This window comes from Heterocephalus glaber, unplaced genomic scaffold (assembly GCF_053883595.1).
Source record: "Heterocephalus glaber isolate CG9 unplaced genomic scaffold, H.glaber_assembly_v1.0 deba00000621, whole genome shotgun sequence".
Taxonomy (NCBI): Eukaryota; Metazoa; Chordata; class Mammalia; order Rodentia; family Bathyergidae; genus Heterocephalus; species Heterocephalus glaber.
In genome coordinates, this window is record NW_028258153.1 from 34,834,534 (window position 1) to 34,862,033 (window position 27,500).

General features: G+C 36.9%; 1 long non-coding RNA gene across 1 annotated transcript in view; it reads left to right on the plus strand.

Annotated features, from left to right (window-relative positions):
- Nucleotides 1-16,060, plus strand: part of LOC110346770 (uncharacterized) — a 50,266-nt gene extending 34,206 nt beyond the window's left edge. The window contains exon 4 of the long non-coding RNA XR_015449130.1: nt 15,837-16,060. This is a non-coding gene — a long non-coding RNA (uncharacterized LOC110346770). The remainder of the gene's footprint in view (nt 1-15,836) is intronic.
- The last annotated feature ends 11,440 nt before the right edge of the window (nt 16,061-27,500 follow it).

A 27,500-nucleotide genomic window follows, 5' to 3' on the forward strand; every position in this document is an offset into this window, starting at 1 on the left:
AAAGAGGAAAAGTCTACATTGGCAGATGGTTTTAGAAATTCCAGTTCATGATCAATCTACCCCATTGCCCTGGGCCTGTCGTGAGGCAGCCAGCACATCATGCCAGGAATAATGACCTATGATTGTCAAGACTCTTATCAATCATAGTTCTCATTTCCTGCCTATGAAGGACCTTGAGAAATTAAAACAAAAACAGTAAAAAGAAATATTTAATATCTATCCAGAAACTCACAGATTATAGCTTTTAAAGTTTTTTTCTGTAGATTCATGTTGGTGTAGCTTCCACTGTTAGGCAACTTCTCTCTGACTCCAGAATTCATAGGAATTCAATCCAGGACAGAGAAGAAATTCAGCACTAGGACAAGAAATGAGCACTAAGCCCAGAAGCTTCTTGGTTACTTGAGGTTTTACTGAGAAATTGGAAATTTTACAATGTTGAAATAAAATTCAGCTGTGCAGGAAATTGGATCTTTCCTCTGCACTAGCCACAGGGATGATCTTTTTTGATGTACTAGCATCTGCTTGGATGGCTATTGTGTAATAGTTGCCGATTCTGTTGGCTAATGAAGTGTATAATAAGTAAAATATGGAGAACTTGACAAATTACTTTTGGAATTGAACTCTAAGCTGGTAGAGCACTGTGTTTCTCATAAATTTACTTGTTTCTCAACAGAAGGCTCTTAGGGTGGTGATGGTACAGAATGAATGTGGAGCTTTTCTGTGCGTGTGTGCTAGTTGCTTTTCCTGTTGCTGAGACAAAATATCCAAAGTTAAATGAAGAAAGATTTATTTCAGTTCACAATTTACAGTAATTTCAGCCCATAGTCAGCTGGTTCCAAAGCAGGGTGCCACGGCAGAGGAGCATGAGAGAGGAGAAACAGTCCATGGCATGGCAGCATGAGGGCAGCAAGCAGCCAAAGCAGCGAGCAGCAGTAGCAAGCCTTTTTTTTTTTTGTCCCTTTGTAGTCCATCCAGGCTTCAAGCCTATTGACTGGTGCCACCCGTACCCAGGGTGGGGCTTCCATTATCCACACTTTAATCCCAGTATCACAGCCTTAATCCACATTCACACACCCTAATCCATCCACCTTTGAAACTACCCAACTATGAGCACGTGAGACTTTGGGGAAATATCTAGATGCAAGCCACAACAGTGTGTGTTACTATGGGTCAAATCCAGCCAGGGATTTAGCTTAGTGGTTCTGCTGCCTGCCTTGCAAGCACAAGGTTCTGAGTTCAATCCCCAGTACCAAAAAAAGAAAAGAAAAAAACCCAAAACAAATCCAGAGCCTCACTTATGGTAGCCAACTACTGTATGATTGAACAACACTCTGAGTCCTTTGCTTTAAGATCATTGCCCTGTGTCATTTTATTCTAAAAAATCAATTGTGCACCTCACTGTGATTCAGACCTGTGACTTGCATGATGGCTGGCTGAATAAACAAATGAAGTCATGAGTAGTGCTTAAAGCAGAAAGTGTAAGAGGTTCCTTTCCAAAAGTATTCTGTGAAATATAATGCAGTCAACTGAAAGACTGCTAATTCGAAAATACTTGTGAAGTATATAACTATAACAAAAAGAAAGTCTCTGAAACATGAAACTCAACATGACTCAAGGATTTTGATCATAGACCTGGCTTTTTGTTGGGCTGCAACCCACATGAAAAAGCAAAAGCGACCATGTCACTCACTCTTATGACCTGGGAACCTGTGAAACATGGGTAAGGAGGCTGGACCAGGAGAGGTGTGAACTCTGTGGACCCAGTAAAGCTCAGAAATGAAGCAGCATGAGGAAGAATCACTGGATCAAAGTGACAGTGAGAGAGCAGATGGAAGAGGAGCCAGAATGGATCAGATTCAGGGAATAGGAAATTAAGAGAGAGCTTGGCACGTAAAAACTTGATGCAAATACAAGAATGTCATATCCCAATCTGCAGTGCAGATCATTTTGAGTAGAGAAAATGAATGCAATAGAATGTGACAGGTAGAGAGACTTCATTATTCCCTAAATACCAGGGCAAGTTCATTTTTAACAAAGTCAAGTGTTTTTTAACAAGGACTAAGTAGCACAGTAGGAACTAATGTTTATTCATTGTATGCTAGATGCTATATTTAAGACCATCACATGAATTGCCCTATTTGATCCTCCAACACATATATAAAATTCCCATTAAGTCTCAGCCATTATTATTATTTTCAATTATTATTTCTAGATTTCCTTTTGAAGTTACAAATGGGTAAAAACAAAATGATATTTTTAGAAGAGGAGAATTTAAGAGCAGAAAAATGCTAATGCCCAAGGCTCTAGCTTTGGATTTTGGCATCAGGGCTCAGTGAATTTCTGTTGCAGCCATGAGGGAAATCTTCTGTAAATGTCAGCTTAGCCAGGAAATTTTATTTTTTGCTCTGCAGTGTGATCTGGTTGATTTCAAGAGGTTTTGTTTTTTCAAAGTACAGAATTGTGACCTGAGGCCCTGACCCATTTAAATATATCTGTCTTTGCAAAGTCTATAGATGGATTAGGGAAATATTCCTTATTGTTTACAACATTCAAAGGAAATGTGCATTTCCTCTTATATGAAGGAAAAATGAGTTTATAGTGTACTCTTTCTTTGTCATCTGCTACCCTTCTGCCATCTTCTCTAAGCAATGGGATGATTCTTTCCTTGCTCTAAACATAGCTTTTGTTCTAAATAGGAGTGAATAAAATAATGATAGAGTCATCTGTTCAAAGAATAAGTTGTCTTTGAACAGATTTTTTTTGAACTATCAGATTTTTGTCATTGTAAAATACTCCACAAATGCAAAAGTTGAGCTAAATCAGTAAATCCCAGCCACTGCAAAGCACTGTGCCATGTAGACAAAGCTTTGTACATCATTCTTGAACTAACAAATTTACCTGAGGAGCAGATTCCCTTTTCAAGAGCCATCCTGCCTGTGACAAGAAGAAGGAGGAAAGATGTGACTTGTAAATACCTGGTGACCCACTTCAGCACTGCTACAGGAAGCCAAGAACACTGCCTTTCCTTCACAGTGGCCTTGTTGAATATTCAGGAAAATGTTGCCAAATGCTCATCACCAGATGGCATTAAAAAATATACTTCTCATGGCAATGAGTCACATTGGGGAAAAAGTGTTGACAAATATGGCAATCCCATATTAGTCAACTTGCTTTTCTGGTTTTGTACAAAACGTCAATAAGTCCAATTAGAGCTTAGTATGCAAAATAGCCTTTTATGCTTTGCTGTAAACATGAAACTCATTTTTTTTTACTGCCAACCATCTCCCCAATAGTTCCTGAATGTGCTGTGTATTGTGGCAGCAATCAATAATCCCTTCATTCAAAGCTGTTCTTCATAAGTTTATCTTTCATGCCAATAGTTTGAAGGGTTTGAGCAATGTCTCAACTGGCCATCAGTTGCAGAGGAGGTAGTGTTATGGCCACTAATCTGGGATTTGCAGCTCAGGGCAACTGTGTTAAATTGTTCCTCCAACTTTAAATCATCCACACATAGGGGCATCTCTCAGAGAGAACAGTGTGTGGGATGGAGCTCCAAAGGACAGGGAGCAACAGTTAGGGCAAAATCAGGGTGATGCTACTGAAATGCTGTGAGTCAGACTGTGATCACCAGAACTTCTTTGTTCCCTTCCAAACTGACCTGTTCTGGAGTAATAAATGGCTAATGCTTCAGAGACACATGGCCTTTGGCTGGCAGGCCTCCCCAGAATACTATCCTGAGAGTCAGAAGCTGCTGCATGTGCTGCAGAACACAGCCATGGAGAATGCCTTTTCCCCACAACTTAACAGTGGCTGACTGTGAAGAGCAAACGATGTTAAAAAATGCTTGGATTGAAGGGGGCTTGAATGTTCTGCTTTCTGGGAGTGAGGGCCTCACAGGCCAATAAGGCTGGTGCCTTATTGGAAAATAGTAAAAGAGATTAACTAAGTGAGAAGATATCACAGTTCAGAGATTGGAATATTAAGTATTTTAAATATATTAATATCCCTCAAATTACACCCTTAATGAAAAACCCTATTTTTTTGTGGATGGAATATAAATTAATTCTAAATTTTTAAAGTGGAAGCATTAAGACCAAGAATATTAAAGATATACTTAATAAGAGTATATTTTCATTTATATTTTGTCTTACTTTCTCATTGCTGGGGCAAAATTCTCGACAACTGAAGTTAAAAGAGGAAAGGTTTGTTTTGCCTCACAGTTTGTAGAGGTTTCAGTCCTTGGAGTGCTGGCTCCAAGGCAGGACAGCATGACAAAGGGGCATCAAAGAGGAGAAACAGTCCATGGCAAGGTAAGCAGGAAGCAGCACACCTGCCTTCCTTCTTTCCTTTATAGTCCATCCATGTTATAAGGCTAATGATTGGTGCCACCCACATCCAGGGTGGGTCTTGCCTCCTCAGTAATTCTGTCATCCACAACTACACTAAACCAATCAGTGGACTAATCTGATGTCACATACCCATAATCTAGCCACCTCCCAAAAGCCCCACCTATGAGCACATGGGACTTTGGGGGACATCTAGATAGATATAAGCCATAACATAGATGTTCTAACACATATCAAAACTTATTTTAAAATTACAATAATTAGTGGCATGTGGTATTTGTGCATGGATAGTCAAATTAAATGCTTTAAATGTCACATACACTTCACATATGATGGCATTTCATATTCATGCAGTGAAGATAGCACAGCCACTTAAATAGATGGTGCTGAGACAACTTTGTGTCCATAGGGGAAGAAACAAAATGATTCCTATATAAAAGCATATAGAGAAAAATTTCAAGTGGATTAAAAGCATGAAGGAAAGACTAAAATGGTCAAGCTTTTAAAATATGTGTTATCTCCATGGCCTTAATGTCTGTGTGTGTGTGGGGGGGGGTCATGTGTGTAAAATTTTAATATACATGACATTTTGGTCAAAAAGGTACCTTGTAAGATGCTTACAACTAAATAACTCTAAGACAAAATGAATCAAGAACACTAAGGATACATAAAGCAACTGCTGAAGAAAAATTCATGCTTCCCACTTGGGAGACAAGGAGTCTTAAATACCAAGGGTTTATGATGGGAAAATATACATTTTTGTAAAATTGTGTATCATAAAATAAATTTTTTAAAAGGAACAAAGAAACCAATAATACTTATTTAAACTTTCAGTTTCTCACACTAGAGAAACTATTGGGTGTTTACACGTGTTTCCTATTTATTTCACTCAAGAGTATGGCCTCAATATGCATCCATTTAGCTGTAAATGGCTCTAGTTTCTTGTTCTTTATGGCTGAGTAGTACTCCATAAGGATTAAAATGATTAAAATGAATAATTGATAATTTGAAATATGAAGAAAAGGTCCAAAGGGGTAGGGGAAAGGAAAGAAGGGAAAGGAAAAATTATGAGAAAAGAGAAAAATGGAAACAAAGTCTTTGTAAATAGGGAAGAGTGAAGCGGTGAAGGGAGGGCAGGAAATGGGGAAAATATATGAACCAAGATACATCATTTACAAATACAAGCACCGAATGATAAATGTAAATGTATTGTGTACCTAAAATGTACCAATAAAAGAATTTAAGAAAAAAAGAAACCAATAATCACATCATATACAAAAATAATCACATCATAAAAAATATTACCAAAACCTAAAACTGCTTCTGAGATTTTGAAAACAGCAAAAAAGCCACGGAAAGCCTGACCAATTAAAAGGTAGATTCAAGAATGTATACTACAAAATGAAAGGGGAAAGAACAGGTAGACAATTTTTAAGAATGTTTTAACCTGTTTACATTATACCTAGGTGAAAAGGGTAATTTTCTGGGAAAATGTGAAATGACAAAATTGTTAAGGGATAAAATTTAACAAGTAAAATTAAAAGGTCAATAGCTTTTAAAGAAATTGAATTCAATTAAAGGATTCCCAAGCTCCGGAATACCAAGTACATCCTAAATACATGTTGTCCCAGAGGAGATAAAGAGAATGAGTTGTCCATGCAATCTGTGACACTCATATACTAGATAAGGCCACGTAGTAAAAAGGACATCAGCTTGAATTCTTTGATTCTTAAGAGATTTAATTAAAACTATAGATGCAATTGTAACTCATGCATCATCTTCAGTATTTTAAAGGAAAAATTATTTCAATAATGGGAAGACTGATGACACAAACATTTTGAAAATATTATCTGCAAACCTGGACATCAAAGAGTAATTACAAAATATTTACCTTGACTATAGTGATAGCACAATAGTAGACAATTTTAAGGTGGAGGACTTATCTTGTCATAGTCATAATTTTTCTGTTATAATGTGCAGCCTGGCAATGTTTTTTGCATTATATGGTATTCTCATTGTTAAGTCACAGAGCCCAGTCTATGCATGTATTGATTATGAATTGTATATATTATTCTACTTGTTACAAAGATAATTAAAGATTGCTCATCGGATTTTTTTTGCTTAAATGCTTTTATTGGTACATTTTAGGCATACAATACATTTACATTTATCATTGGGTGCTTGTACCTGTACATGATGAATCTTGGTTCTTATTTATCCCCATTCCCTGTGCGCCCTTCACCCCCTCCACCCTTCCCTATTTACAAAGACTTTGTTTCCATTTTTTTCTTTTCTCATAATTTTTCCTTTCCCTTCTTGCCTTTTCCCTACCCCTCCCACCTCCCCTACCCCTTTGGACTTTTTCTTCAAATTTCAAATTATCAATTATTCATTTTAATTAATTTAGTCCTCATTTATACTTTCAGTTTCTCACACTAGAAAAACTATTCGGTATTTACACATGTGTGTCCTCTTAATTTCACTTAAGAGCATGGCCTCAAGATGCATCCATTTACCTATAAATGTCTCTAGTTTCTCGTTCTTTATGGCTGAGTAGTACTCCATTTTATAAAAAAAAAATACTCACATTTTCTTTATCCAATTTCCAGTTGATGGGCACTTGGGTTGTTTCCAAGTTTTAGCTATTACAAACTGTGCTGCTATGAACATGGGTGCACATATATCACTGTGGTATGATTCTTTTAATTCTTTTGGGAAGATCCCCAGCAGGGGAATAGCTGGATCAAATGGGACCTGTAGTCCTAGTTCTTTGAGGTCTCTGCATACTGATTTTCACAGTGGATGCACCAGTCTACACTCCCACCAGCAGTGGAGAAGGGTTCATTTCTCCCCATACCCCCACCGACATTTGTTATTGGTTGACTTCTTGATAGCAGCCATTCTTTTCTGGGGTGTGGTGGAATCTCAGTGTTGTTTTCATCTGCATCTCTCAAATGACAAGTGATGTTGAACATTTTTTCCTATGTTTATTTGCTGCTTTTACTTCTTTGTCTGAGAAATGTCTGTTCATTTCAGATGCCCATTTTTGAATTGGGTCTTTAAATTTGGGAGGTAGGTTTTTTTCAGTTCTTTATATTTTCTAGGTAGTAGTCCTTGGTCTGAGGTACAGCTGCTAAAATTTTTTTCCCACATTGTAAGTTGTCTCTTAGCTCTGTTGGTGGTTTCTCTTGCAGTGCAGAAGCTTTTTAATAAGATGAGATCCCAGTTGTTGATTCTTTGTGCTAGTTCCCCTGCTACTGAGGTCATTGTTCTTTACTATGCTACTGTCTTGAAGAGTTCTACCTAAATTATCTTCCAGCAAGTTTAGTGTTTCTGTTTTAATATTTAGATCATTAAGGGCTGGGGATTTACCTCAATGGTTCCGGCACCTGCCTTGTAAGCACAAGGTCATGAGTTCGATCCCTAGTACTAAAAGAAAAAAAAATTTAGATTTTTTAATCCACTTTGATCTTAGTTTACTGCATGGTGATTGATATGGGCCTAGTTTTAATCTCTGAGAGGTTGAAATCCAGTTTTTCCAACACCATTTCCAACAATGAGGGTGGTTGGCTCCTTTGTCAAAGATGAGGTGGCTGAGTATGTCTGAAGTTGTTTCTGCATCTTCTAATCTATTCCACTGATCCTCCAGTTTGTTTCTTTGCCAGTACCATGCTGTTTTTATCCCAGTAGATTTGTAGTATAGCTTCAAGTTGGGGATTGTGATACCCCCAGCCATGTTTCTGTTGCCCAGAATTGCTTTTGCTATTCTAAGTCTCTTCTGGTTCCAAATGAATTTTTGGATTGTTTTCTCTAGCTCTGTGAAGTATATTGTTGGAATTTCAATCAGCATTGCATTAAATCTATATAGCAGTTTTGAAGTATGGCCATTTTCACTATATTGATTCTTCCTACCCAGGAACAAGGGATGTCTTTCCATTTTCTTATATCCTCTTCAATTTCCTTTTTCAGGGTGCTGTAGTTTTCAGTGTAGAGATCTTTTGCTTCCTCTGTTAGGTTGATTCCTAGATATTTCTTTTTTTTTGGATGCTATTGTAAAAGGAATTGTCTCCCTACTTTCTTTCTCAATGCGTCTGGTATTTGTGTATAAGAAGGCTATTTTTTTTTGAGTGTTGGCCTTGTATCCAGCTACTCTACTGAATCTGTCAATTAAGTTGAGAAGTCTTTTGGTAGAGCTTTTTGGGTCTTCTATGTAAAGTATCATATCATCAGCCAATAATGACAGTTTCACTTCTTTCTTTCCTATCTTTATTCCTTTTATTTCTTTCTCTTTTCTAATTCCTATGGCTAATGTTTCCAGAACAATATTGAACAGGAGTGGTGATAGTGGGCATCCTTGTCTTGCTCCTGATTTTAGTGTGAAAGTTTTCAGTTTTTGACCATTTAGTATGATGTTGGCTGTTGGTTTTTCATAGATAGCCTTAATCAGATTGAGATAAAGACCTTCTATTCCAATTTTCCGTAGCATTTTTATCATGAATGGGCGTTGGATTTTGTCAAATGCCTTTTCTACATCTATTGAGATGATCATATGGCTGTTGTCCTTGACTCTGTTAATATAATGTATTACATTTATTGATTTACGAATGTTGAACCATCCTTGCATTCCTGGGATAAATCTGACTTGGTCAGGGTGTATGATCTTCTTGATGACCCTCTGTATTCTGTTTGCCAGTATCTTGTTGAGAATTTTTGCATCTATGTTCATTAGGGAGATTGGCCTGTAGTTCTCTTTTTGGTTTGGGTCTTTCCCTGGTTTTGAAATCAAAGTCACACTTCCTTCCGAGAATGAGTTTGGAAGCCTTGCTTCTCTTTCAATTTCCTCGATGAGTTTAAAGAGTAATGGCATTAGTTCTTCTTTAAATGTCTTGTAGAATTCAGCAGTGAAGCCATCAGGATCTGAGGTTTTCTTTGTTGGTAAGTTTTTTTATTACATTTTCAATTTCACTCATTGTAATTGAGGTGTTTAGAATTTCTATATCTTCATTTAACTTTGTCAATTCATATGTATCCAGGAATCTGTCCATTTCTTCTGTGTTTTCCATTTTATTAGAGTACAGTTTCATGAAGTAGGTACTGATGATCCTGTGGATTTCTTCTGTGTCTGTTGTGACTTCCCCTTTTTCATTCTTAATTACGTGGATTTGAGTCTTTTCTTTCCTTTTTTGATAAGGTTGGCTAAAGGTTTATGGATTTTATTTATTCTTTTAAAAAACCAACTCTTTGATTCATTAATTTTCTGTATCATTCTCTTAGTCTCCATTGCATTGATTTCTGCTCTGATCTTTATAATTTCCTTCTTGTGCAGGCTTTGGGTTTGTTATTCTCTTCTTTTTCTAGGAGTTTGAGGTTCTGCATTCGATTATTTATCTGAGTTCTCTCTGTTTTCCTAATATGGGCATACACTGCTATGAATTTCCCGTATAGAACTGCTTCCATTGTGTCCCATAGATTCCTGTATGTTGTACTGACATCATCATTTACTTGTAGAAATTGTCTAATTTCTTCTTTAATTTCCTCTGTGACCCATTGTTTGTTCAGGAGGATGTTATTCAATTTCCCAGCGTTTGTGGGGGTTTTTCAGTTTCTCATGTTAATGATCTCCAATTTTATTGCACTATGGTCTGATAATATACAAGGGGTAATTTCAATTTTTTTACACTGAATTAGACATGTCCTGCGAGCTAGCATGTGGTCTATATTGGAGAATGACCAGTGTGCAGCTGAAAAGAATGTGTATTCTGATTTTGTGGGGTGGAACACTCTGTAACCATCTATTAAGTCCATTTGTTCAATAACTTGGTTCATTTCTAGAATTTCAGTGTTAATTTTTTGTCTAGATGATCTGTCTATTTGTGATAGTGGGGTATTGAGATCCCCCACTACAACTGTATTAGTGCTTATTTGATTTTTCATGTCCATTAATATTTGTTTTGTATAGTTGGGGGCATTCGTATTTGGTGCATATATATTTGTGATTGTCATCTCTTCCTTTTGGATTGTTCCCTTCACAAGGATGTAGTGATGATCTTTGTCTCTCATAATTGGTTTTAGTTGAAAATCTACTTTGTCTGCAAATAAGATTGCTACCCCTGCTTTTTTCTGGGTTCCTGTGGTGTGGAAAACTGTTTTTCTTCCTTTTACTTTCAGTCTATGAATTTTTTTTTGAGTTAGATGTGTTTCTTATATACCACATATTGTTGGATTTTGCTCCTTAAACCATTCTGCCAGTCTATTTCTTTTGATTGGTGAATTGAGCCCATTAACATTGATGGTTATAATTGATATATAGTGACTCATCCTTGTCATGATGTTTTATTGTTATTGGCTCTTTTTTTTTCCTTATTTTTCCCCCTTTCTCTTTAGTTTCTTTCCTTGCCTGGTGGCTTCCCTCTGTTGGGCCTCATGGAGTTGTGACCTTCATTGTCTCCTTCTAGGATATTGTTTAGAATTGTTTAGAGTGCTGGTTTGGTGTTCCTGAAATTTCTCAGGTGTTCCTTGTATTGGAAGTACATAATTTCCCCATTGATTTGGAAGATAATTTTGCAGGATACATCAGTCTAGTTTGGAAGTTCTTTTTTTAGGGCTTGAAATACTACAGTCCAGGCTCTCCTTAACTTGAGGGTTTGTGTTGAGAAGCGTACTGTGATTCTGATGGGCTTTCCTTTGTATGTGATATTTTTCTTTTCTCTAACTGCTTCTACGATTTTGTTCTTCTGTTGGGTTTCTGGTATCTTGACTATTATATGTCTAGGTGTAGATTTTTTTCTGATTGTGGCTAGTTGGAGATCTATATGCCTCACTTATCTGTATGTCCAATTCTCTACCTCTGCCTGTGAAGTTTACTACTACTACTTCTGTGAACAGTTTTTTTTAATGTCAATTTTACTTTCTCCTATTTTTTCTTGGACTCCTATCTGTCTTATGTTATTCTTCTTTGCATCATCTAGCAGCTGCTGGATTGATTTCTCATGGTTTCTTACTATTTTGAAGAAATCTCTGTGTTCATGGTCATTAATGGCAATCCTATCTTCTATATCTGATATTCTATCTTCAGATTCCCTTAATCTGATGTGGGTATTTTCAATAGAGTTTTTAATCTCCTGGATATCTGTTTGAATCTGATTCATAGATTCCATTTCTTTCTTATGCTGGGTGATCATGCTTTCCATTTCTTTCTTATGCTGGTCATTCATGGCTTCTAGCATGTTTCTGAGCTCATCTTTTTTTTTTTTTTCTGTTTCTGTTCTAGAGCCTCTAATCTTGTCTTTCACTCTGCTCACCACCTCTGTAGTTACCTGGGAGAATATTTCTGCTCTGAATTTCTCTAGAGCCTCCTTCATCTGTTTTGTTACTTCCTGTGCTATCAGTTCAGTGTGTCCAGGTGGTTGATTATCAGGCTTTTCCACCTGGTCCCCCAGAATTTGCCTTTTGTGCAGTGGAAGTCTGAGTTTGTGCCTTGCTTAAATGTCTCCTCATTTTTGTTTTTGGTACTGTCCTTGGTTTAATTCCTAGGTTGATACTTTGAAATTGCTTATTGTAAGTATCTTTGCTGCTTGTATTTAGAACCCTTATGGAATGATTGCTTCTTAGCTGTGTCTTCCAGAAATAGCTGGTCTTTAGGTTTTAAGTCTCTAATGGCTCTGAGACTGTCTCATTTTCATTGTACCAGGAAGGACAACTGATTAGATCAATCACAACATGTTAGACCAAATTATACAATCAGCAACACTATACCATCAAGTACATCTTAGAAAATGATAACTTGTGGCAGCTATTAATCTATCACCTTTAACTCTGTGAATTAAATCAAAATCGAGGACCAACTCAACATATGTTTATAGTGACTAAACTTCAATGTAGCAACTTTACCATTTGGGATGGGGAGTTAGAAGTAGTTGGGGAGGAAAGGATAGGTAGGCAGAAATATATGGGAAGGTTAGCAGTGGTCAGAGGACACAGGCAAGAGAAGGAAAAAGAGAAGAAAAGAGAAATAAGGAAGAAATACAAATTAGGGCCAGAACAGGAACACAAAGGGAGATGAACAACAATGTGAGACAGTAAGGGAACAAGTGACAGAGAGAGAAATAAAAGAGAAAAAAAAAGAAAAAGAAAAGTTTGAAAAGAGCAGAAAAAAATTGAAATTAAAAATAAGAGCAAGAAAAAAATATTAATAATAATTTTGAAACTAACAAATAAAACATAAAAATGAAGGGCCTCCTTCAGGGTATGTCTCTGCTGTCACAATAGACAATGTGGGCAACAGTGTGCAGATATAAAACAATGAATCTCAGCAAGCCAGTTGAAGACCTGTGGAATGATTTCTGGCTGCAAGTCCAAGTTGAGCTCCCTGTCCTCCTACAGGGTTGAACTCTGCAAGGCTCTACTACAGGTTCCAGCTGCCCTTCCCCTGAAGATAGTCCAGGTTCTGATGGGAGGTGATGATCCCTCCAACTTATCAAGTAAGGTGGCCTGGTGTGCCTTTCTTGCAGAGATTCTCTTCACTTTTCCAGTGGGCTTCAGTTTTCATCAAGGAGCCTGAGAGAGGCCCTCTATCTGTTGTTCACTTCCCCAGCTCAGGACACTGGCCTTTATGCCCCCCTGTGCCTCTATAGTGTGGAACCAGTTAGTGGCACAGTCAGGAGGCAAGGGGGGGGGGGTTCAGGCACCCATGTGCCTGAGCTGCTCACTGGTGGGCATGGCGAGCCAGAGGGAGCTGAGCTCTAGATGGCCTGGGACTGCTCAGCCCATGCACCTGAGCTGCTTTCCAGTGGGCGTTGTTCATCTGATTTTTAATATCTTTCCTAACACATGGTGATGATTTTCTAAGTTCTCAATAACTTAATCTTCACAAAAAAATAGCACCATTGTATGAGTTGGTTGATTTTAACTATGTAGGTAGAACATTCTATACACTAGGTAGAGAAAATAAATTAGTAGTGCTCAAATTGTGTTGTGAGAATGCTGCAGGTCCCCAGAGTCCCTTTCAGGGTCTTGATAGAGTCAGAACTATTTTTATTATGGTACAAAACTGCTTTTTGCTTTCTCATTGCATTGGTATTTGCAGCAATGATGGACCTCAGGCTGGGGTATCACTGCTTGAGTTTTTGCACAAATGCATGGTCATTGTATTCACCACTGCTGCACACACAACATAAGGACAAGTGTTGCCTAGGAATGCTCATGATAAAATAGTAAGAGGTCCTACTGTGACATAAGCTCCTCCTGTAGGAGTACAGGTCTTCTATCATGTGTCATGAACTGGTAGTTGTCCCCAGGGCTTTTCTTCTATGCAGGGAGGCAGAGCAGTTGTCTTAAGAAAATCACCTGTGTAATAGGAGTTAAGAGCTGAAATTATCATATTTTCCATGGAACACCATTTGTATGTGCTAGAACAACTAACAGTAAACTATAGTTAACCAGATTTACATTTTTGCAGACATTTTCTCAAAAATTAGCAAAGTGAGCTTGTCAATTCAGGAAAAATAACTGACATTATTTGTTGTCAAAGGTAAGACTTGAACTTTTAAATAAAAATTAGAATTTTAAGGAACAGAATCTCCCAGAATCCATGTAGGATTCATCCCCAGGTCTCTCCAAGTTACCAGAATCCACAGTCTCAAAACAATCAAGTCCCTTATATAAAGCAATATAGTATTTGCTGTGTACATCTTCCCATATACTTTAAATTTTTTCTAACTGATTATAATATCTTGTAATTGTTATTATATTGCTTGGGAAATGAAAAGAAAATGTCTATACCTGTTCTTTAGAGATGCAATTGTTTTTCTGTATGCTTTTGGTCTTGGTCGGTTGAATCCATGGATACAGAATTAATGTGGGAGTTAACTGTACTTGAATCCACAGTGAGAGCTTGAGAGTGTCCCAAAACTTAAAGACCTTGCTGATGAAATGGGCAGTGAGATGTTATTGGATGTAAATTTTGGTATTACAGAATTAAATATGTCAACATTTAGAGTTGCATTAGAGAATCAATATTTGTTGTTGTTGTTTTACTAATACATGTTTGCAGTAACATTTACATTCTTTGTAGGGAGTTGGTACATGTACATAACACATCTTAATTCCCTTTTTAATTCTTTTCTCTCAGCTCCCTCTCCCTTCCTCCATCTCTTGATCCCCTTCTCATTTGAGGAAGATCTACTTCCCTACCTTGTATGACCTATCTTTTATTTTGCTCTTTATTTATTCTTTGATTTCTTATATAAGAGAAACCATGCAGTATTTAAGCTTGTGTGCCTAATTTTTTTCACTTAATATGATAGTTTTAAGGTGCATCCATTTTCCTACAAGTGACTCAAGTCTGTCCTTCTTTTTGACAGGGTAGTACTCCATTGTGCGTAAATGCTGCATTTTCTTTAGGCATTCGTCTGTTGATAGACATATAAGCTGCTTCCAAGATTTAGCTATTATGACTTGTGCTGCTATCATCAATATTTTAAGTGATGATATATAATACTACCATGATCATATATGGGCAATTGATCTATTCAAAGTGCAACATGGTCCAACAAATTTTAGTACAGATAAGTATAAAAAGTTGATGGACAAAGTATTAGATTCCATGTTGCAACTAAATTTTAAGAAACTATTACTTGTCAAGTTTTGCTAGAGCACTAAAAAATACCCACAGTCAACTAACAAGGCTATTAGATTGTTCTTCTTTTGTATAATCACATATTTTGAGTCCAAAATTTCTTCATATTCATCAAAGACAGACATATTACAATCAACTGAATGCAAAAAGGTATAGGAAAACCTGTCTTTTAAGGCCAACATTAAAGAGATTTTAAAAAATAGAAATAATGCCATTCTTCTCACCAAATTTCTCATAAAATAATTGCTATCTTTGATAAAAATATATCACTAAATATATTACATATATTAGTGTGTAACAAATTTATTATAATCTCAAATAAATTAATATAGTTTACAAAGATCTTAATTTTTAATTTCTATTATGGTAACTATTGATGGATGTAATACCATAAAAAATACAAAACCCTTTGGAATCCTCAATAATTTTTAAGAATAAAGAATTCTAGGAACAAAGTAGTTTGAGATTCCTTATTTAGATATTTATTTAATAATAGGCTATTTAAACCAAAATAATAAAAGAAGAAAACACCAAATAGAAGACAATTTTAAATGAAGATGTAACTGAAATAATATCAGGAGTATGCAATTCAAGGATAATTATCAAATGTATTAAAAAGGGCATATATTAAAGTAAAAGCAGTGCTGAGTGAAACAGTCAGGTGGCAACTTGGGCTGTATAATCAGCTGAATGAAAAAGCAGGAGGACAAAGTAATATAGAGTATTCATTTAAAGACAATCCACCTTTGACAAAGCCAACCATTTTTAGAAACTGTGGAAGCTCATGTCCTTGGATTAGACTTACCTTGTAAGTTTTACATATGTGTCTTTTATTTTTTGTTTTTACTTTCTAGATGGTCTATGGAGCTTTGACACCCTGACCCTGCCATTGCTTCTCTCTTCTTTGATACGTGCATACCCAATAACCAACTGATGCTTTATTCTCTCTTATTTTATTACCACATGATGATAAATTCACTGATATGACTCCGAAAGTCCAAGATGCCTTGATCTACAGGTGGAAATATAAAATGTAACACCTATAATTCTAAAATATCTCCATAAAATAAAGCATCACTATCACCAAAAAAAATCTTTTTATGGTTTTGTATAGAGGTCCTGGAATTTCTATAGCTTGTTCTGATAAGTTTTTTTATGGGTACAATATGATAAATCAATTAAATGTTAAGCTGTAAACAACAAAGTTGATGTTTTGAAAGTGTTCTTCCTTCTCTGGTGTGAAAAACTAAAATTGTAAATAAGAATCAAAATGTATAATGAATATTGTGACATAGGAAGAAAATGTTTAAAGGAATAGGGAAAGTGGGAGGGAATGGGAAAAGGAAAGAAAGGAAAATAAAAAATATGAGAAAAGGAAAAACATGGAAACAAAGTCTTTGTAAACAGGGAAGGGTGGAGGGGGTAAAGGGAGGGCAGGGGAATGGGGAAAAAATAAGAACCAAGATGCATCATGTAAAAGTACAAGATCCTAATGATGAATGTAACTGTGTTGTATACCTAAAATGTACTAATAAACTAAATGAAAAAGAGAAAAAAAAGTGTTCTTTCTTCCTGTGCTCTGCCTCTCATTAGAAGTAAAACAGCAGCCGAGAAGAGGGAAAAAAAAATTCACTGGGGTAGGAGGGCAGTTCAGCCCAAGACCAGTGGGCTTGCTGATGCATTTGCCCTGTAGCTCTTGGACAGAACAGAAGGGAAAGTGCAGGACAGTTGGGGGAACACACACTCTCATGATTAGAAAGGACAGCCCTCGTCTCAGGGCTGTTGACACAGGAGCCGCAAAGTAGTGAGAAGCTTGGAGCAGTAGTTGTCTTTTCCTCTTTATACTGACCCAGTTGCAAGAAAGGGTTAAAATACTGGTTAGGAGAACCAAAGTGTTTCAGGAAGATTACTCCTCAGGGACACCAGAGAAATCCTGTTGTTTAACACACAAGGAAGCCTGATGCTTAATGATGAAAGAGCAGACGCTCATCTAACAACTGTTATGTCACAAATACTTGAAGTGCCATAGTCAGTACCCCCTTGTCTGTGATTTTGCTTTGCACAGATTTAGTTACCCCTGGCCAACTGCATTCCAAAATTATTAAATGGAATTTTCCAGAAATAAATATTTTATAAGTTTTAAATAACTTCAAAGCACATTGTCCTATTTCATTATTATGCATTGTAGTTCATCTCTTTGCCTAATTTATAAATAAAACTTTATCACCAGGATGCATGTGTAGGAGAAAAACAGAATATTGGAATGTATAACTACAGAAAGGAGAAACTATTGCATACTAATATATTTTCATATATATTCCTCATTCCAAATTTGTTATTATATTTTTTCTTTTTTCCATAAAAGACAAGCCAAAGTTCTGAAGGTCTCAGAGCAGTCAGATGATGGATCCAGTCATGAAATCCTTACTTTGAATATCTGCACATCTTCTCTAAGCTGACAGTGACGTAAAACAGATGTAACTCACTGCCAGAAAGTAGTCAGAGTGAACCTGAAAAGTGTCAATAATGCATTTCCCTTTCACTTTGCACTGTCCTAGCAGAAACATGGCAGGAAACTCAATAATGCACATTTGTTTTGGCTTCATTATGAAGAGCAGGGTATTAATCATGCTTCAGTAGCTGCATCACAACAATCACATTGTCTCCACGATATAAAATAAGATTTTCTTTGTTTTGTTGCAGATTGTGTTTTAGCCAAACAGATTACCCGTCCTCTTATGTGGAGAAATAGTTTTTAATAAGGCAACTCCACATGGCCCATTGCTCCCTTCTAAACGGCAGCACAGAAGATAACAAAGAGACCTGAAAGGCAATGCTTGGCCAGATGCTCATTCTTCCCCTTTGCAGCCCATGAAGTCAAGAGGAGAAAATACAGTGAGTCACCTCGCCTCCAGCCCACATGGTCATCACCATGGCAACCTCGATTGCCAGGTGGAGAGTTTACCCATACATCATAATTGCTATGTCCACTTGAAGCAGATTAGGAAGGAAAATGTCTGTAATTTTATCCTGAATTAAAATACTCAAGTCACATAGTATTGACCTCATCACAGTAATAAACTGTAATTATGTAATATTTATTGCTATTAAAAGTATATATTTAGACATAAGAATATTAAATATTACAAATATCCCCCATGACATATATTCAATAATTTGCTACATTAGCACAATTAATGAGCTTGATCACACATGCTATAATTTCAGGTGAAAGGATGTTGTTTCAGGAGCAACATACAAAAATGATGCTTTTAAGGATCTAACATCCTTCAAGTTAAAAGCATAGCAATTCGTATTTAGTTTCCATGGAAAGATAACATGGAAAAGACACTCTTGAAGAAGATACCGTATAAGGAAAATGTTCGTGCATTAACATGTCGAAGATTTGCTAAGAATAACTTATAAACTCACAGTTAAATATCAAAGAAGTAAATAATGATCCATTTTACTTATCAAAAATATTAACAGACACTATAATTTATGTTGTCTTTCAGTTGAAGTTCAAAACTGTTTTAAATAGTTTTTTATGGTCTATTGAAGATACAGAGTCTTTCATTTACCTATGTATCTGGTGATATGAAGTTGTGTAAAGATAAAGAAACTAATTTCACAATGTTTTTGGTGTCAAGTAGCTTGATATAACTGTAGAAATGTCATTGCATGATGAGATCCACATTTCCATGCCCTCCCACAGGCAGTTGGAGACCTAGAAGCCTAGATGTAAGGGGTAAGTATGATATTATCTCAAGTTCCTCCTAAAAGGATTCTCACTTTTCTATTTCATTATTAAAAGATATCCAATTAAAAAAAAATAGGATGTGTATTGAAAATAATTCCTCTGTTCATCTGAGTGTTTGAGAAATATATGATTCAAAGGAACCATTAAAAGTTAAAGGAACTATTAAAAATTAACAGGAACCATCTAATTAAGGAGCTATTTTTAAGTGAAACAGAAAGACAGAGATTGAGGGAGAAAGGTTATCCAATGGGAAACATATGAAAAAAAACTGAAGCAGATATTTCACAAATAATGAATTCTGGTGCTGATTCCAGGAAAGATGGAATAATCACATTTCATCCTTTTTCTCTCCTTGAATTCAGCAATAGATCCCAGGCAAAAATATATGCAATCAGTATCTGAATATGCTGAAGAAAAATTTCACAGGTCAACCAAGGAAGAGGAATGAAGTTTAAATTTCCACCAAAACAGGGGTATGTTTATTATTTTCATCTTTTCAGTATCACATAGATAAAAAACAAACTGAAACCCTTACATGTGAATTGACTATGGAAGGATAGCTCCCCAAGAAGCCCTCTCTCTCTAGTCTAGAAGCAAGAGGAGAAACCCTTGATAACCCTTGATTATTAGAGTGGGAAAATCCCTGTCATCCAGACAAAGCAGAGGAAAAGAAACAGATCATTGTGCATAGCTGGTCAAAACTCATACAATTACTAGAATTTAGAATCTAAGCAAATTTGAAAGATTTCCATTTCAGACATTTCAGACATACCATGTTCTTCTGGAAATTACAACTAAAAGGAAAAATGTCTTGGATTCAGACAGAAAAATCAATGTATTGCCTATAGCTAAACATAAGTCATTATGGAAAAGACAAAACTATTTCTACAGAAAATAAATCAGGGATTTCCAGGGGTTAGGAGGGAGGCAAATATGTGACTGCACAGAGTCACCTCTATGATGGGATGTTTTAGCATGCTGGAATCCTTGTACCCTGATTATGGGGGTGCTATACAGAGCGATGCACACATTAAAGTGCATCAAACTATACACCAACACATCAGCTTTACTCTATTGCAATTGAAAAGTATACCAAATGTTAAAAGAAAGATATCAAAAAATATATACAAACTCATTAATTACTGCAGAACTGCAAATAAAAACACAATAAGCTATCATTGTTTATACAGTCTGCATAAAATAAAAAGAAATAAGAAGAGCAGGCAATGGTAAGGATGTGAAGCAACTGGAGCTCTTGTACACACTGGAGGGAGCATGCACTAGCACAATGACTTTGAAAAACTCTCCAACATTGTCAAGAAAAATTAAAAATGTATACATGTAAAAACACTACCATTTGACATTTAAAGATGCGCCCAACAGAAATGGAGCACATGAGCACCAAAGATATATTTGAGAATACGTGAATCTACACATCATCACTAACAGTTCCAAAGTGGAGACAACAGAAATATTTACCAACTTTAAAAAGAATAGATCCCTTGTCTCTGCTGATGATGGAGTATTCTTTAGCAATGGAAACCAACACTTCTGCAACATTCAAGACGCAGCTACATGGATGAACCGTCAGTGAAAGAAATTGGGCATAAAGGAGTGCACATCCCTTACTCCAATCAAATAAAACAACCAAAAGTAAACTCTAGAGGTTAGCAATATTTATGTGGATGAACAAGCTAAAATTAAAGTAACTGACATAAAAGGCAGAGGGTGGTTATCTTTGCAGGGAGAAATCAAGTGTACATTTATGAATATAAAGCAGATTAATATTCTAGAAATGTTTTATTTCTTGACCTAGATAGAAGTTAAAAGGATTTTCACTATATTAAAATGATATTTATGGACTACAATTTTTCAATAAGTGCATGATTTCAAACGTGGTATATCTTCACAACGGAACATTATTCAGCCCTAAAAAGAATGAGATCTGGTCTTTCATACCATAGTGTATGAAACGGGAGGTCATTATATTAAATAAAATAAGCCAGACATATAGATTAAAATACCACATATTGCCACTCACACATGGAAAATAAAAAGTCACACTCACAGAAGGACAAAAATGGAAAGGTGATCACTAGAGACTGAGAAGGATAGCAAGAAGTTAGATAAGGGACCCCAAACACAGGAGGCATTTGTTCTGATTCTCTGTAGCACAGAATAATTATGTGTGATATATTACAAAATAATTACTAGGGCATGACAGTTACCAACACAGAAACAATTAATGTTTGAGGAGATGGAAGTGTTTCTCACCCTGATTTGATCATTACACATTGTATACATTTATTAAATTATTATATTGTACCTATAAATGTGTACAAATATTGTTTCAATAAAAATAAGAATAAAATTACAATTAGAGAAGGAAACAAACAGCCATGGTTATACTTAAGAAAAGATAAACAAAACGCCCTACCAAGGTCCCGAGTCGCCCAGAAGATGCTGAATCACCCCGCTGCAGACAGGCAAGTCTGCCCACGCCCTGCTGAGGTCCCAAGTCATGCTGAATCACTGCGCTGCAGACAGGCAGCCACCTGGTTCCACACTACAAAGACCCAGAGGACACCAGACCACCAGACCACGGTACTGAGTCCTGCTGCTCCCGGCCCAGAGGTAGAGGCTTCTGAGCCACCATCCTACTGCTCCTGGTCCAGAGGAAGGGGCTTCCCAGTCACCATCCCTCCCACTGCAACCAGCCCACAGGAAAGGGCTTTTGGGTCACCAGCCCTACTGCTGCTCCCGGCCCCTGTCCCACCTCTCCCAGCTCAGAGGAGGTAATCCATGCAGGCGATAAAAGCCCCCTGTCCCAGTTGAAATGAGAAAACATGTAAATAAGTCTCAAAACCAGACTTCCAGATCACCTATAGCAATCCCAAAGGGAAATGAGATGGAACACTCTGATACTCAACCACCTGGACCCACTGAACTGGCACCAAAAGGGGATCTGGAAAAAATGAAATCAGAAATAATTTCTCAGATAACAGGAGAAATTGTGCCCCTAGTGCAAGACATGATTAATAAATCGAGAGAGGAGCTCAGGAACATGATGGAATCCCAACATAAGAAACAAATGGAATCCATAAAACAGATGCAAATAGACTTCCAGGACATGAAAAACTCCATTGAAGTCTACACAGCAGAATGAGCCAATGTGAGGACAGAATTTCAGATAGAGAAGATAAGATTGCAATTAGTGACCAGGAAAAGAAAAATTGCTTCAAAATTAGAAGGGAACATGAGAAATCAATCCAGCAGCTGCTAGATGATGCAAAGAAGAATAACATAAGACTGATTGGGCTCCATGAAGAAACAGGAGAGAGTGCAGATGACATAAAAAATCTCTTCACAGAAGTGATGGCAGAAAACTTCCCAAGCAGGGGAAAAGAGCTTGACATACAGATAAGTGAGGCATATAGGACTCCAAATAGCCTGGATCAAAAAAAATCTACACATAGGCATATAATTGTTAAGATTCCAGAAACACAACAGAAGAACAAAGTTCTACAAGCAGTTAGAGAAAAGAAACAAATCACATACAAAGGAAAGCCCATCAGAATCACAGCAGACTTCTCAACACAAACCATCAAGGCAAGAAGAGCTTGGAGTGACATATTCCAAGCCCTAAAAGAAAACAGCCTCCAACCCAGATTGATGTACCCTGCAAAACTATCTTTCAAAATGGATGGAGAAATAAGATACTTTCATGACAAAGAGCACCTTAGGAACTTCGTGAATACCAAACCAGCACTCCAAAGAATTTTACACAATAGCCTGGGAACAGACATTGAGGATCACAACCCCAGGAAGCAAAGCAGAATGAACCCATCTGGCATGACAAGAAAATAAATGTAAAGGGGGAGAACCCAACAAAAAGAAAAAGTCATGGCAATGACAAGTCAATATGTGTCAGTTATAACCATCAATGTTAATGGTCTCAATTCACCAATCAAAAGAAATAGACTGGTAGAATGGGTCAAGAAGCAAAATCCAACAGTATGCTGCATACAAGAAACACATTTAATTCAAAAGGAAACTCACAGACTGAAAGTTAAAGTGTGGAAAACAATACTCCATGTGACAGGAACCTGAAAAAAGAAGGAGTAGCTATCCTCTTGGCAGATGAAGTAGATTTCAAACCAACACTGATGAAGCGAGATGAAGAAGGACACTACATCCTTGTAAAGGGGACAATCCAAGAGGAAGAGATGACAATCATAAATATCTATGCACCAAACACTAGTGTGCCCAACTATATAAAACAAATACTAACAGATGTGAAAAGTCATATATGCACTAATACAATTTATTGGGGTACCTCAACACCCCACTGTCACAAATAGATAGATCAACTAGACTAAAAATAAGGAATGAAATACTAGAACTCAATCGAACTCTTGAACAAATGAACTTAACAGATGTTTACAGAGTCTTCCACCCCACAAAATCAGAATACACATTCTTCTCAGCTGCACATGGGTCATTCTCCAAAATAGACCACATACTCACACATAGAACATGTTTAAGTAAGTGCACAGGAATTGAAGTTATCCCCTGTATATTATCAGACCATAGTGTGATGAAATTGGAGATCCATAGCAAAAGAAACTCAAAAAATTTCATAAACACCTGGAAATTGAACAACACACTTCTGAATAACCAATGGGTCACAGAGGAAATTAAAGAAGAAATCAGACAGTTCCTTCAATTAAAGGACAATGACAATACAACATATCTGAATCTATGGGACACAATGAAAGCAGTCTTCCAAGGGAAATTCATAGCAGTGAATATGCATATTAGGAAAACAGAGCATGCCCAATTAAACAACCTGATGCTGAACCTCAAGCTTCTAGAAAAGGAAGAGCAGGACAACCCCAAAGCTTATTCAAGGGAGGAAATTATAAAGATCAGAGGAGAAATCTATGCAATGGAGACTAAGAGAATGATGCAAAAAAAAAAATCAATGAAGCCAAGAGTCGGTTCTTCGAAAGAATCAACAAAATTGACAAACCCTTAGCCAACATTGCCAGAAAAAGGAAAGAAAAGGCCCAAATCCATGCAATTAGGAATGAAAAGGGTGAAATTACAACAGACCCAGCAGAAATCCACATGATCATCAATACCTACTTCCAGAACCTATATGCGAATAAGATGGACAACACAGAAGAAATGGACAGATTCCTAGATACGTATGAATTGCCAAAGTTGAACGAAGAAGACCTAAAAATTCTGAACAACCCAATATCAATCAATGAAATTGAAAATGTAATTAAAAACTTATCAACTAAGAAAAGCCCGGGCTCTGATGACTTCACTGCTGAATTCTACAAGACATTTAGAGAGGAACTGCTGCCACTACTGCTTAAACTCTTCAATGAAATTGAAAGGGAAGCAATACTCCCAAATTCATTCCTGGAAGCAAGCATCACCTTGATCTCCAAAGCAGAGAAAGACCCAACTGAAAAAGAGAACTATAGGCCAATCTCACTAATGAACATAGATGCAAAAATCCTTAATAAGATACTGGCAAATAGAATGCAGAAGATCGTCAAGAAGATCATACACCCTGATCAAGTGGGATTCATCCCAGGGATGCAGGGATGGTTCAATATACAAAAATCAATCAATGTAATACACTATATCAACAGAGCCAAGGACAAAATCCATATGATTATCTCCTTAGACACAGAAAAAACATTTGACAAAATCCAACATGCATTTATGATAAAAACCCTACAAAAAAACTGGAATAGATGGTCTCTACCTCAAACTGATAGAAGCCATCTATGAAAAACAATAGCCAATATCATACTAAATGGTCAAAAACTGAAACCCTTCACACTAAAATCAGGAACAAGACAAGGATGTCCACTATCACCACTTTTGTTCAATGTAGTTCTGGAAACATTAGCCATGGCAATTAGACAAGAGAAAGAAATAAAAAGAATAAAGATAGGAAATGAAGAAATCAAATTGTCATTATTTGCAAATGACATGATACTCTATATAGAAGACCCCAAGAACTCCACCAACAGTCTTCTAGATTTAATAACCAAATTCAGTCAATTAGCTGGTTACAAGGTCAACACACAAAAATCAATAGCTTTCCTCTAGATGAATGACAGACTCACTGAAAGAGAAATAGGGCAAGTAATTCCTTTCACAATAGCATCCAAAAAACTGAAATACCTAGGAATCAACCTAATGAAAGAAATCAAAGATCTCTTCTCTGAAAACTATGGCACTCTGAAAAGAGAGATTGAAGATGATATCAGAAAATGGACAAACATCCCCTGCTCCTGGGTAGGAAGGATTAATATAGTGAAAATGGCCATACTTCCAAAACTGCTATATAGATTGAATGCAATTCCAATTGAGATCCCACCAGCATATTTCATGGACCTCAAGAAAACAATCCAAAAATTCATTTGGAACAAGAAGAGACCCAGAATACCAAAAGCACTTCTAGGTAACAGAGACATGGCAGGGGGCATCACAATCCCCAACCTGCAACTCTACTACAAAGCTACTGTGATAAAAACAGCATGGTACTGGCAAAGAAACAGACCTGAGGACCAGTGGAACAGATTAGAAGATGCAGAAACAACTCCAGACACACTCAGCCATCTCATCTTCAACAAAGGAGCCAAACACCCTCACTGGAGGAAAGATAGCCTCTTTAATAAATGGTGCTGGAAATATTGGGCTTCAACTTGCCAAAGACTAAAACTAGACCTATATCTCTCACCATGCACTAAACTAAAATCAAAATAGATTAAAGATCTAAATATTAAAATAGAAACTCTAAACTAGCTGGAACAAAGGTTGGGTAGAACCCTTGAAGACATTGGTATAGGAAAAGATTTTATGAACAAAACCTCAGTTGTCCATGAACTAGCACAAACAGTCAACGAATGGGATCTCTTCTCATTAAAAAGCTTCTGCACAGCAAGAGAAACCACCAGCAGTGTGAAGAGACAACCCACAATGTGGGAAAAAATCTTCACCTGCTCTTCCTCAGACAAAGGTCTACTATCTCGAATCTATAAAGAACTTAAAAAGATCAGACCTCCCAAATTTAAAGACCCAATCCAAAAAATGGGCATCTGAAATGAACAGACATTTCTCAGACAAAGAAGTAGAAATAGAAAATAAACACATGAAAAAATGTTCAACGTCACTGGTCATTCGAGAGATGCAAATGAAAACGCTGAGATTCCACTTCACTCCAGAAAGAATGGTTGCTATCATGAAATCAACCAATAACAAATGCTGGTGAGGCTGTGGGGAAAGAGGAACACTGCTCCACTGCTGGTGGGAGTGTAGACTGGTGCAAGCACTGTGGAAATCAGTATGGAGATACCTCAAAGAACTAGGACTGGAAGTCCCATTTGACCCTGCTATTCCACTGCTGGGGATCTTCCCAAAAGAATTACAAGAATCATACCACAGTGATATATGTGCACCCATGTTCATAGCAGCCCAGTTTGTAATATCTAAAACTTGGAAACAGCCCAAATGCCCATCAACTGAAGACTGGATAAAGAAAATGTGGTTTTTATATAAAATGGAGTACTGCTCAGCCATAAAAAATGAGAAATTAGAGACATTTAGAGCTAAGTGGATGCACATTGAGGAGATATTCTTAAGTGAAATAAATAGGACACACATGTATAAATACTGAATAGTTTCTCTGGTGTGAGAAACTGAAAGTGTAAATAAGGACTAAATGTATAATAGGTCATGTGAAATAGGAAGAAAAGGGGCAAAGGGGAAGGAAGTGGGAGGGCTAGGGGAAAGGATAGAAGGGAATGGGATTAATATGAGAAGATGGAAAAATAGGAACAAAATCTTTGTAAATAGGGAGGACTGGAGGGGTTGAAGGGAGGGCTGGGCAAGGGTGAAAAATAAGAACCAAGAGAGACTATGTAAAGGTGCAAATTTCCAATGATGAATGTCATTATATTGTATGCCTAAAATGTACCAATGATTAGAATGAATAATCGATAATGTAAAATAGGAAGAAAAGGTCCAAAGGGGTAGGGGTAGTGGGAGGGGCAGGGGAAAGGAAAGAATGGAAAGGAAAAATGATGAGAAATGGAAAAAATGGAAATAAAGTCTTTGTAAATAGGGAAGGGTGGAGGGGGTGAAGGGAGGGCTAGGAATGGGGAAAAAATAAGAACCAAGATGCATTATGTAAAGGTACAATTCCCAACGAGAAATGTAAATGTGTTGTATACCTACAATGTACCAATAAAAGAATTTAATTAAAATAAAAGAGAGAGAGAAAAAAAGAAAAGACAAACAAGCTCTAGCAATGAAGATTAAACAGTAAACCTGGGCATGAATCAATGAGAATAGGCACAAAGTATACATAAGACCACCAAATGAAATTAAATCTTCCTGTTTAGGAGGTAGGTCCTTCTGAAATTTATTAAGTGACTTCTGAAAGACAGGAGGAAGAATAGTGTCATAGTGTCATGTTCAATCCTGCCATGCACAAGTTAGACAATGCCATGTATCCACACATGTGCTCTGCACACTCACAGGTGGAACCAGAGATGGTTAGTAGAAACTGCCAGATAATTAATAGATAGATAGATAGATAGATAGATAGGCTCATATAAAGGGTGATCAAAATGTATGTCAATGTCAGTGCACCCCATGTTGTTTCTCCTCTGTGATGCTTGTTTGCCATCCCTACCCTGGAGCCAGCTGATTATGGACTGAAACCTCT